Source organism: Oratosquilla oratoria, chromosome 5, assembly GCF_046742065.1.
Source record: "Oratosquilla oratoria isolate Oo_2021 chromosome 5, ASM4674206v1, whole genome shotgun sequence".
In the NCBI taxonomy this organism is placed as follows: Eukaryota; Metazoa; Arthropoda; class Malacostraca; order Stomatopoda; family Squillidae; genus Oratosquilla; species Oratosquilla oratoria.
This window is the reverse complement of record NC_134781.1, coordinates 58,197,853-58,209,456: the sequence shown is the minus strand read 5'-3', so window position 1 is coordinate 58,209,456 and position 11,604 is coordinate 58,197,853.

Sequence of the window (11,604 nt, the reverse complement as noted above, 5' to 3'; positions counted from 1 at the left end):
CATCTCGCATCGCCCTAAAAATTTAGTCAAAGGTAGTACTTCCTTCTCTCCCTTTCTCTCTCTCTCTCCCTCCCTCTCTCTCTCTCTCTCACACACACACACACACACAAACACACGCATAGATTCTTTTGGTGGAGCCCTGCTGACTCTATTCTTGATGTCTTGGTACAAATCAACCCTCTGGACATCGCATTTACCAGTTACCTGGTAAATGAGGATATGCTTCAATTTCACAGTACGCAACGGTAAATGCCCGTGTGACCAATGAATGTGTACCTTAATACAACTAACTCCATCTACTCAACCTCCCGTAGGAACAAGGAGAATGTTTCTGTACGTGACGAGCGGTACCCAACCCCAACCCCGTTTCCCAAACGGGGTCCTCTCTACTTGTTGATAAGTGTAAAGCCGGCATTTTCCTGTCAACAGCCCTGGCCAAGCGGGGAGGCGACCCAAATATCGGTTAAAAAAAAAAAAAAAAAAAAAAAAAAAAAAAGCGGCTTGCCGCAACTGATAGGAATTGCCCTACCAGGAGTGAGATGGTGATGTGGGTAGCTACATAGCTACTGGTTACACCACCAGAGAAAGCGGATGAGTGGTGGAAATCCATCTGTCGGTGGAAGGGGGTTGGTTACAAATAGCACCAGCGACACCTCACTGAGATGGCGGCGCATGCGCACATTTCTCCAGACCACAGTATACAGAGGCTGCGACTCCATAAATTGCTTGGAAGAGGGGCAGGGCTAGATGTCTTGCACCCCTGGGAAAGGGGCGTTTGGATCCCAGCCCCCCAAAATGTCACACTGTGCACAGTTATCCGCTGCGATTTCTTCTTTTAATTCGAGAAGCAGCAGAAGTTATGACTATATATGAAGTCATGGTTGGGGACGGTGGGCGGGCGCCCATCTACCCTACGCTTGGAAGCCCCCCACCCCCCCTCCGGCCCCCACTGCCGAAGACACCTTCACATTTGCACATCTCTTGCATGGCTGCACACTTCCTTCGTACACCCGGACACAAGGAAGAGGTGACCTTTCCATTACAAACGCGGCGTCGGGGTGTGTGTGGGGGGGGGGTGAAATTCAAGGTAAAGTCCTTTGTGAAACTTCTTTTCCTACCCTTAAGAACATACATAAGAACGGAGGAGGCTGCAAGAGACCATAAGGCTTACACTAGGCAGTTCCATGTCCCCTATCACCTGTCATCCCCATCCATAAAGTTATCTCATTCTCTTTTAAAACAATCAATAGATTCAGCACTAATTACATTGTTAACAAGTCCATTCCATTCATTAACCACTCTGTTGGTAAACCAGTTCTTGCCTATCTCCTTTTTAAACCTATATTTGTACAGTTTAAGTTCATCACTACGTGTTCGGCCCTGTTGTCTTGATATGATGACCTTGCCTGCATCATCCTGCGCCGTGGAGGAAGGTAAAAGTGGTAGAGAGGAGTCGTGTCATGAGTGTGTCGGTGGAGTGAGAGGAGTGCCCAAGACAAGTGCAAAACAATATGGGGAGTGTGCAGTGGAAGTTGAGCGTACAAGCAAAAGACTAAACATCGAGTTGTCGAAATGCTTTGGGTATATGCGGAGATTTGACGGAAGTTGGTAAAGTGAGGTGCTCGAGTCAGAGGTGGAAGGAGGAAGAGGGTGGGGAAAACCGAAAAGGAGAAGGAAAGTGTGGATAGGATGGGAGGATGTCGCCCACGCTGGAGATAAAGGTGTTGGTGTTAAGCACAAGTGTGTGGAATAGAAACAAGGGGAGGGACAGAGAAAAGGGGAGGTTGGGATGGGAGCAGAGAGGACACGAGAGAAGGAGAACCATGAAGAGGGACGACACACACAGAGGGATTGCGCAGTGAAGAGGACACGAGTATGAAGAAGAGATTATAGGTACTACAGTACATTAAATAGTGTTGTTTTATTTTTCTTATTTATATTTCTTACTGTTCGTTCAGTTTAAAGAATGATAAGAATGAAGGTGCACCTTTCTTAAAACGGGTCATTTAGCTTCATACATGTTGAAAGCTAGTGGGAAAAAGAACGCGACTTATGATGGTACTCAGTTCACTAATAACCCAACTCTTGAAAAATCACTTTCACCTCCGCGACCGCTGTGATAAACCCTACAATTACGTTCTTCACAATCAAGATTTACTTTACAATTAACAAGTGGAATAATTGAGGGCAGAATGACGCACCGGGGCGCCCTCGAGTAGCCGGGGCGTCGTCCAGTTCTCCACTTCTTGTCGTCAAGGGACGAGTGTTCGGAGACGGGGAGTTGTACCGAGCGGTGTAGGGCAGGGACTGATTGTGCTGTGTTAAGGCGTTATCGCACTGGGCTATATTCCCTTCGGCTGTTGGAGCAGATTTGCAGCTCACAGCTATCGGGAAGGAATCTGATATGTTGGAGGAATGTAATTTACCTCCAGCATATCAAATAACATTCTATATATTTTTGTTGAGAAAACAAAATAACTTGCCATAGTGATTTTACGGAAGGAAAAGCTCTGGAGGTGGGCGGTACCGCCGATTAGTTGGAGGTTGGAGGAAAAATAGCCCAGTGTGATAGTCCCTTTACCGATCATTTTGGAGGAGTAACCGGAGCAGTCACAGGTTCGGTGGGAGAAAGATGCAAGTTCTGTCAATAGTACAAACGGGACAACAGACTTAGATGGATCTAGGTAGATGGAAGACATTTATGTTAGGTCCCCATCTAGCAGTGTTAAAAGCTGTTCAATCCAATAAGTATGGAGGAGCTATGTAACATCGGAAACTTGCTGGATGGTGATTCAAAGTCTCATGCATTCGGATGATTTCGGAGTCAGAACCGAAGCGAGATTCAACAGAAGAGTTCTTGAGTTTGCGAAAAATACTTATCGTTGGCTCATAAAGACCATAACGGGTTGGGTCAGTTATTAGTCACAGCGGGACAACGGTATATACATTTTTCATGTCACACATGAATTGAATTGCCCCGTTTTCGAACACTGACCTCTTTATCGTCCTCCACCCCCTCGAGTGTCGTTAATTGTCGTCGTCGGCGGCGGGCTCGCCCTCGACCGACAACGGCAAGGACGACGTCTAGCTCTCTCAGCGGCTAGGCCTACCCGGGTAATCTGCGCCAAGTGCTCTCTCACCCCCCCCTTCTCGTGCGCAAGAGGAGGCCTGCTGGACGATGGCCGGTTTCTACAAGGAGTTCTTCTCTTGTCCCTCTTCTCTTTGTTACGTGCGTCGTTTCGTGCCAGCAAAGGCTTCCTTCCGGAAAATAAATGAAGAATTTATGGTTTCAGAATTGAGACAACAGCTCTTCTAGTGGTCCCTAACTTAGCGGTCACACTTTCTAATCATGTTGTTTCGTTTGAGAGCTTGTTAATACGGAAACGTGGTTTGAAATACATATTAGCCAAAGGGAATATACTATACTTCCCGTGGACACGATGGCATGCGGCACAATTCGAAATCTTATGATACGGTTGGATAATCTCCTAGGCAATATACTGGATATTGCTTGTCAGAGGGTTGATTTGTTCTCCTCCCCGCTTACTTGTCTTGTATGTTTTGGATTTTCTTTTAAGCACAAGTACCCGGAGCTACCTGAATGTCATATGGAAGCATTCTGTCTCTACCACCGGTTCCGCACTCCCCATCCCTAGCCTGAGGTGAACCCACTGTGACTAGTTCTTTGCATTACAGCATCCATACTCTAGCAGAAAAAAAGTGAAAATTACTATCTAAGCATTGTACAACAAAGGTTTAGAAATTTACCATATGAAGACAGGCTTAGGGTCCTTAACTTACACTCTCTGGAAAGACGTATTTTACGGGGTGATTTAATAGAGGCAAGGTCTTTAACAGCTGTGATGGAGGCAAGATCATCTATAAGGACAACAGGGCCGGACTTGTAGTACTGGGTTTAAATAGGAAAAAATAGGTTTGAGAAGGAAATAGGCAAGAACTGGTTTACCAACAGTAGTTAATGAATGGAATAGACTTAATAACCATGTAGTAAGCGCTGAAATAATTGGCTGTTTTAAGAGAAGATTAGATAAATTTATGGATAGGAATGAGAGTAAGGAATATCGAACTGCCTAGTGTATGCCTTATGGTCTCTCGCAGTTTCTTCATTCTTATGTTCTCAACCCGTTTCCCCACAAGCGCTACTTTCCGACCTCCGTTAGTCTCTGGCCATTACTCCATCCGATAATATCCATCCTAAAAGTGTTTGTACACAATATATACTGTATGCAGAACTTTCATATCACCGTGAGATTGCACACAAAACTACCATAGGAGAAAATAATTTTTGAGTATTTTCGTATATCGCATCCTCAGAGAAGCAGATAAAAAATTGCAAAAGGGGACGTGTTCATAGAAAAGGGAAAGAGAAGAGTTGCACTGACGCAACTTACCCTCACTTTACTCGACCTCATATAAATTAATCTGGTGGAAATTTCTTGCTAATCAATTGGACCAGCAGTGTGTCACACCTAAAATGTCCATAACTTGCATTTACATGAACATGATTCAATTTGACTTTAAAAAATTTAACTCCTGCCTGAACGGAGGCCAAACACTAGAAACAAATGTAAAGAAAACCAGTCTTCCTTTCTTTAGCGACGAGAGGCGAATAAACAGTCTGTGTTAGTCATGATCGCACTGGGTCGATCGAGACGGCTCTGTCTAGTAAATGGTCTTTGACCCCCATTACGACAACGGCTTCTTCCAAACCGAACAAAATAATTTGACATTACCTATAACAAACTCATAAGTATGATTAATGCATCACGACCGCACGTGGAGCATAATATAAACCTAATTTACGAAAAATATTCTATACCATTGAGAACAAAAAGAGATGAGTCTAAATACTAACCCGGATATGAAACGAGAGCATTTAATATTTAAGCTCCAGAAAATCAGGAACTACACTAAGCCCAGACTGCCTGGTTCGGGTTATTGTGCTGCTGCAGTTTCCAGGCTGATGGTGTTAGAGGCCAAGATTACCCGCACTAACCAGATGACGACGGGTCCGGCCGGCCGAGGGCACGCGCCAGCTAATCAGCCGTGAGGTGCGAGAAGGCTGGCCGGTCCGCTGAGCACAGGTCACACGCCCCCACCCTTCCCTGACGCACCCTAACCACCCCTAGTTGCGCCTGATCCCTCGTCATAGGCCTATTAACTGCGGCGCACCCCTTCCTCCCGAACAACCGCGCTCCCTAATCACTCTAACCTCTGGTTTCCCTCTTTTCATTTCCGCCTTGTCCTTCGCTCTGCAACCCTTTGAATTGTTTCTCCATTAGATAAATATCAACCTGCGGTCTCCCTCTGCGCACCTTCACCTCTGAGGTCGGTCCCTGTGCAGACACACCTTTCCTTCAGCCTAGTCCTCTCCGCCTCTTCTCTCGCGGTCAAAAGTTCATTTGGACATCCTTCTGTAACTGCTTATAAAAGCTTCGTTTCTGGATGGTGGAGATACACTTTCCATGCGGTTGCCCTCTTACACACAAACTTTTCGGCTTGGGCCGTCCACGACACGACGTCGTGCTATCAAATAACTATGGGTGTCAATGAGCACATTCACACGTGGTCGTGGTCGAGACGTGCGAAAGCGTCCATAGACACACGTGGCTATTTGATTTGAGAGTACGACGTCGTGTCGTGGACGGCGCACGACGAAAATTCGATTTATATGAAACGAGCCTAACGGGTCTTTCTGTGGGTGTACGAGACTACACGACTGCGGGGGCAGTATCTCGAGATTCATCTGCACATAGAGTGGACCACACGTACACGCGACTCTGGGCCGGGGTACATATACTTCCTTCGTCATGTGTGCACATTGAGTGAACGCAGGAGTGCATTTGGGTCTCAGTCGCAACAGCAGGAAAACAAAGAAATCTAAAATTCGATACTTTGTGCTCACTTCGGGACGATGGCACCCATGACAAACTCCAGGAGCATTAATCAATGATACCCTTACGTCTCTTCGCTCTTGTGGTTTTAGTTTCTACAATTTTCTTCTTCTTTAGCAGACGTTTGTCCCCTCCCCCCATTTGTTCAACGGCATCGCTACGGGTTCCAATACCCATGTCTTCGTGGCCGCCTATTCTTTTTCCAAGAACTCAAGCCTCCACTTGTAACCTCTCTACAGATAGAATGATAATAATAAGGCCCCGCTTTATCCCCTCCCCCGCTACGCCTCCCCCCCACTCCATCAGTGGTCACCACCATCTTCCCAGCCTTTCCTCCCACTTATCTGCCTCCCCCTCCCCTCCCCTCCCACTCTCGGCGACGTCCCCAATCCGCCCCTTGATGGTGAAGTGACCGACTCTGTGGTCAAACAAAGGGCATTAAAGGGACATTTGCATAAGGGAACAGATTAGGCACTGACGCTGCTGGGGGGATGGGGGGAAGGAAGAGAAGGGTGGGGATGAGGGAAAGGAGACATGAGGGTGTATGTAGGGGAGAAAGTGAAAACAGGAGGAGGAAAGAGGTTCTAATGAGAGGTGGAAGTAATAGGGAGAGAGAATACTGAAATGGGAGAAATGTCATCAACTAAGACGGTCGATGATAGCGCCGGAGAGATTTCTTTAACTTGATGCTGGCCACACTGACCTTCCCCATCCGCCATTTTGCTTCAGTTGGCACTGAAGTAGATTCTCGAGTTAGAACTGCTTCTAATGTGGGCAAAGCTACTGAATAACATGGTGTAACCACCTGGTCTTTATTCTTTTACTGAAGTTCATTCTGTGTTAGTACTGGAACAGGTATCTGGGGCTGGTATTAGATAATAACTTGTAGTCAGTGCGGGATGCAGGCGCTACTTTTGATTTATCTTTGGTCCTTAAATACCATTATTGACTTTTATATTGGCGTTAGATTTGTTACTGTTCTCATGGATACCCATGCCAAAGGTAGATGAAGATGCGACTCTCACGGAATTGGTGGGAGTGCTTGCCTTCTGGTTTCGATAATTGCAGAAATGTTAACTTGTATACATCGATGGCGACGCCCCTAATGGCTTTAACAAGGGCTATGCAGGTAAAGTCATCATATTAAAACAACAGGGCCGTACTCGTATTAATGAATATAAAATTTAACAAATTTAGTTTTAAGAAGCAAATAGGCAGGGACTGGTTTACCAAAAGTGGCTTACGAATGGAACAGACTTAATAACCATGTAGATAAACTTATGGATAGGGATGAGAAGTGGCAAGGGCTATGAAACTGCCTAGTGTAGGCCTTATGGTCTCATGCAGTCTTTTCCAGTCCGAGTTGGAACTATCATGGCAGATGCCGAAAACGCGGGTAAGTCTCGTATTGGGTAGATGTCAAGTTGAGGATTGAGGGATCAACGCTGATGCTGCCGTTTCAAATTGGATGCAGGGCAGATATTGATGAAGGGTCTTTGTCGTCTGAGTTAATGATGCATCTGGTGCGACTCCTCTAAATGGTAGTGAAGCGCTGGATATATCACAAGAGAACAGAAATGGAATGAACATCTATGGAAGGGTTGGTAGGGGGGGTGGTCAAGGAAACACAGCAAATACTAACAGTGGAGCGACTAACACTTTCTAACAATGCCATGGAGGAGACTGAGCATGGACATCGAGCATCGCTGGAAATGACGAAAACGGGTCTTGTGGTATATGGCGGGCAGGCGTCCACTAGTTATGGCAATTACAGTGTTGCCAACGATACTGGTGGCAACAATGATGTTCATGAGAGTAATGAATTGCCCCAAACAGTGATGACGGCGGTAGTGGTGGAGATGAATTCCGGGGGAAAGGTGATGGTGGCGTAGCGGCACTGGACAAGTAGGCGCAGTCGTGCCACGGACATCAGTTGGTGGTAACACCGTTGGCAGACAGGTCACTGACAACGCAGGATAGACGATAGTCTCCTAAAAGATAATGAGGGTCGTGTCCCAGGTGGTGGTAACTGTCCTACTAGAAATAGCGGACAAATATAAATCTTCATAAGCCAATGTAGCGAAAGACTCCGTCGACGACGTTGTTTGGTTAACGCTCGAGTGTGGGCCGCTGGAAGACACACGGAATTCGTTGCCATGCCTTGCTAAACGTTCATATGGGGTTGTTAGTCCTGCTTAAAGTATGTGTATAGGAGGAGGGCGAGGGGACGCGATCCTTGTCTATGTGTTTGCAGATCCCTCTGATTGTGCCCCTGGGGCGCGCAGGCGGGGCTTGCAGCTCTGATGGATGGACAGATTGACGGACTGCCAGTGCATGGGGCAGCGACGGCGGCGGTCAGCGGTGAGTTTGTGATTATAACGACGGGGCGATTGTGGGGGGAGAGGGAAAACGATCTGGGATTGGAGGAGGGACAAGAAAATGAAGATGAGGAAGAGGATGAGGAAACAGAAAAGGAGAAAGAGGAGGAGGAGGAAGGGGAGAAGAAATTGAAGGACGAGGAGGAAAGAGAGAAGGAATAGGGGAATGAGATTTAAATATTCTAGGATTTAAACATTGTCATCAAAACAAGAAATTTTATATCAAGTCATTACTACAAAAGAAGCCGTGTAGATATGATATATATATGGGGTTTGAATGAAACCTATTTCTAATCCTGCCCCGCATGATAAGATACTAACTACACTCCCACGAACGGAATGAAAGGTAGCATCGCTATGCTGGGCAAGTAATTGGTCGAACAGTCTTGAACAAGGTGTCGTTCGGGAAGTGGCACAACTTCTCGCTGGTACAGTGCTTGAGGCGGAGTTCCTCAGGGTCCCGTTCTTGGGCAGCTTCTGTCCACAGTATACCAATAGCTGAGTTCGTGGACAGAAACCCATCGAAATCAGGTTTGTCGGTGATACCAACAATTGTGATTCAACATGGTCATGGTTCACATACTGGATTCCTGATCGACAGCTGTTACCCTCTCAGATGAGAGTTCAGAGCTCATATCTTCCCCATCTATGGATAATGATTTGACCTTACACACACACACACACACACACACACACACACACACACACACACACACACACACACACACACACACACACACACACACACACACACACAAACACACACACACACTCACACACACACACACACAAACACACACACACACACACACACACACACACACACACACACACACACACACACACACACACACACACACACACGATCACGAGTCCAACACGTGATCCAAAGACCAAGTGAAAACACACACACACACACACTTCAGTGAACGGACGGCGTAGAGGACGTTCTGAAGAAAAAGTGAAAAATAGAGGATTCCAAAGCAAAGGAAGTACCTATTGTATTTGCAGGGTGGGGGGGGAAATTGCTCGTGGGGTAGTGGGAAAGTAGGGAAAGAGGAGAAGGGGAGGGATTGCTGAGGGAAATGGAAGGAAATGAGGAAGGAGAAGACTTGGCCCAGGCAGACAGACGAAATGTAAACATAAAAAAACGGCCCCCCGACCAGCTGAGTGACGACGAAATGTCTAATAAAAATGTAAAGATCAGAAACATAGATAAGAGCAGTACAATGGAAGGTGAGGATGATAATTTCAAAGGATTTAATGAAAGGGCGGCGGATACCAACCTCCCCCGACTGACAAAACTGGAGGAAAAACTTCAACAAATGTCTGACAACTGGGAAGTTAGGTTTGGCAAGATGACAAAAATCGCCGAGAGGTTTGAAAAATTGGAAAAACTAGAGAAGGCGAACAAAAACTTAACTGACGAAATAGAAGACCTAAATAGACAGTTAAGAAAAGTAAAGGTGGAGAATGAGGAATTGAAGAGGAATAGTAAAGAAAACAGAGAGGCCATAACTAAAGAAGCTAAGAATTGGAAAGCAACCCAAGAAGACAATAAAGTTTCATTCACTGACATAGTCAAACAGCAATTGAAAGAACATACTGAAGACTCGGTTATTAAAGTGATGAGACAGAAGGAGAATATAGTAAGAGATTTAGCAGACAAGAAGAAATGTATAATTATATTAGGAATGGAAGAAAAACACAACCCAGATAGAACCACAAGAATCAAAGAGGAAAATGAAAAAGTAAGCCAATTACTAGAATCAGTTCAGGAAGATGAACCAGAAATTATGAAGCAAATCGAAGAGAAATTTAGACTCGGAAAGTATAGCACAGATAAGTCCAGACCAATTAAGATTAAATTCAAGTCACAAACGACGGCAGAGAATATCTTATCCAAAACAGGGAAACTAGCAACAAGTGAACAATATAAAAAGGTATGGATAAAAAGGGAAATGAATAAAGAGGAAAGAGAGGAAGAAAAACAAAAAAGACTTGAAGCTAAGGAAAAAAACGAGATAAGAACGGAGTCAGAAAAAGAGAGATTCTATTAGAGAGTAGTGAATATGAAACTAAAGAAAGTCGACATACAAGAGAAAAACAAAAGGGAAACAGAGAACACAATGGAAGTGGCAGAAAACTAAGAGTGTCTTACACAAATATAGATGGATTAATAACAGGATTGAATGAGCTGAATGATTATTTGAAGGAAAAAGAACCAGACATAATGGGAATTGTAGAAACAAAATTAAAAGGTCCACTACCACCCAACAGTGTAGGACATGATGCATATAATTATTGGATTAGAAACAGAGTGAAAAAGGAAGGGGGTGGAGTTATGTTCCTGACTAAGAAGGATATAAACGTGAAGTGTGTCACATATGGAAAGAATACAGTAGAGATGATAATGATGGAAGTAGAAGACAGAGATAAGAAGAGCAGAAAGTTTGTGATAAATTATGTGCCCCCGAAAACAGCCTCATGGGAAGAGAGTGAACATAAAAGTATGTTAGAGGACACAAAGATAACATTAAACAAGATAATGGAAGAGGGAGGAAAAATAGTTATGATGGGCGACTTTAATTGCAAAGAAATCTGCTGGGAAGAAATGACAGTAAAGGGTGGAGACGGCTCATGGGGAAACGCTCTACTTGAGATGGTTACTGACCATACAATGACGCAATGGATACAGGAGAACACTAGGTATAGAAATGAAGAAGAGCCATCGAGACTAGACCTAATAATTACATCTGAACCTAGAATAGTGGACAAAATTGAATATAAAACACCAATAAGTAAAAGTGACCACATATTGATTGAACTGGAACTTAATGAAGAAAAATATATGAAAAGAAATGAACAATATAGAAAAGGAAGAATGATGTATGAAAAAACAAACTTTGATAAAATAAGAGAATTCTTTCAAAAGGAAAACTGGGAAGAAATATACAAAGAAGAAACAACAGTAGAAGAGAAATGGAATATTTTGACAACAATTTACAAAAAAGGAGTGGAAAAGTATGTCCCAAGACAAAAACAAGAAAAAGAATATGTAAAATGCTGGTACAACAAAAGTTGTAGGGAGTTAAAAGACAAAAGAGACAAAGCCTGGACCAGATGGAAAAAAGACAGACCTGAAAAATGGAAAATATATACCGGTTATAGAAATGAATATGTACAAACATGCAGAGAGGAAAAGAGAAAATATGAAAAAGATGTCATAGAAAAGTGTAAAGATCAACCAAAACTATTCTACAGATTTGTAAACAATAAACTGAAAAACAAACAAGACTTGGAGAAATTAA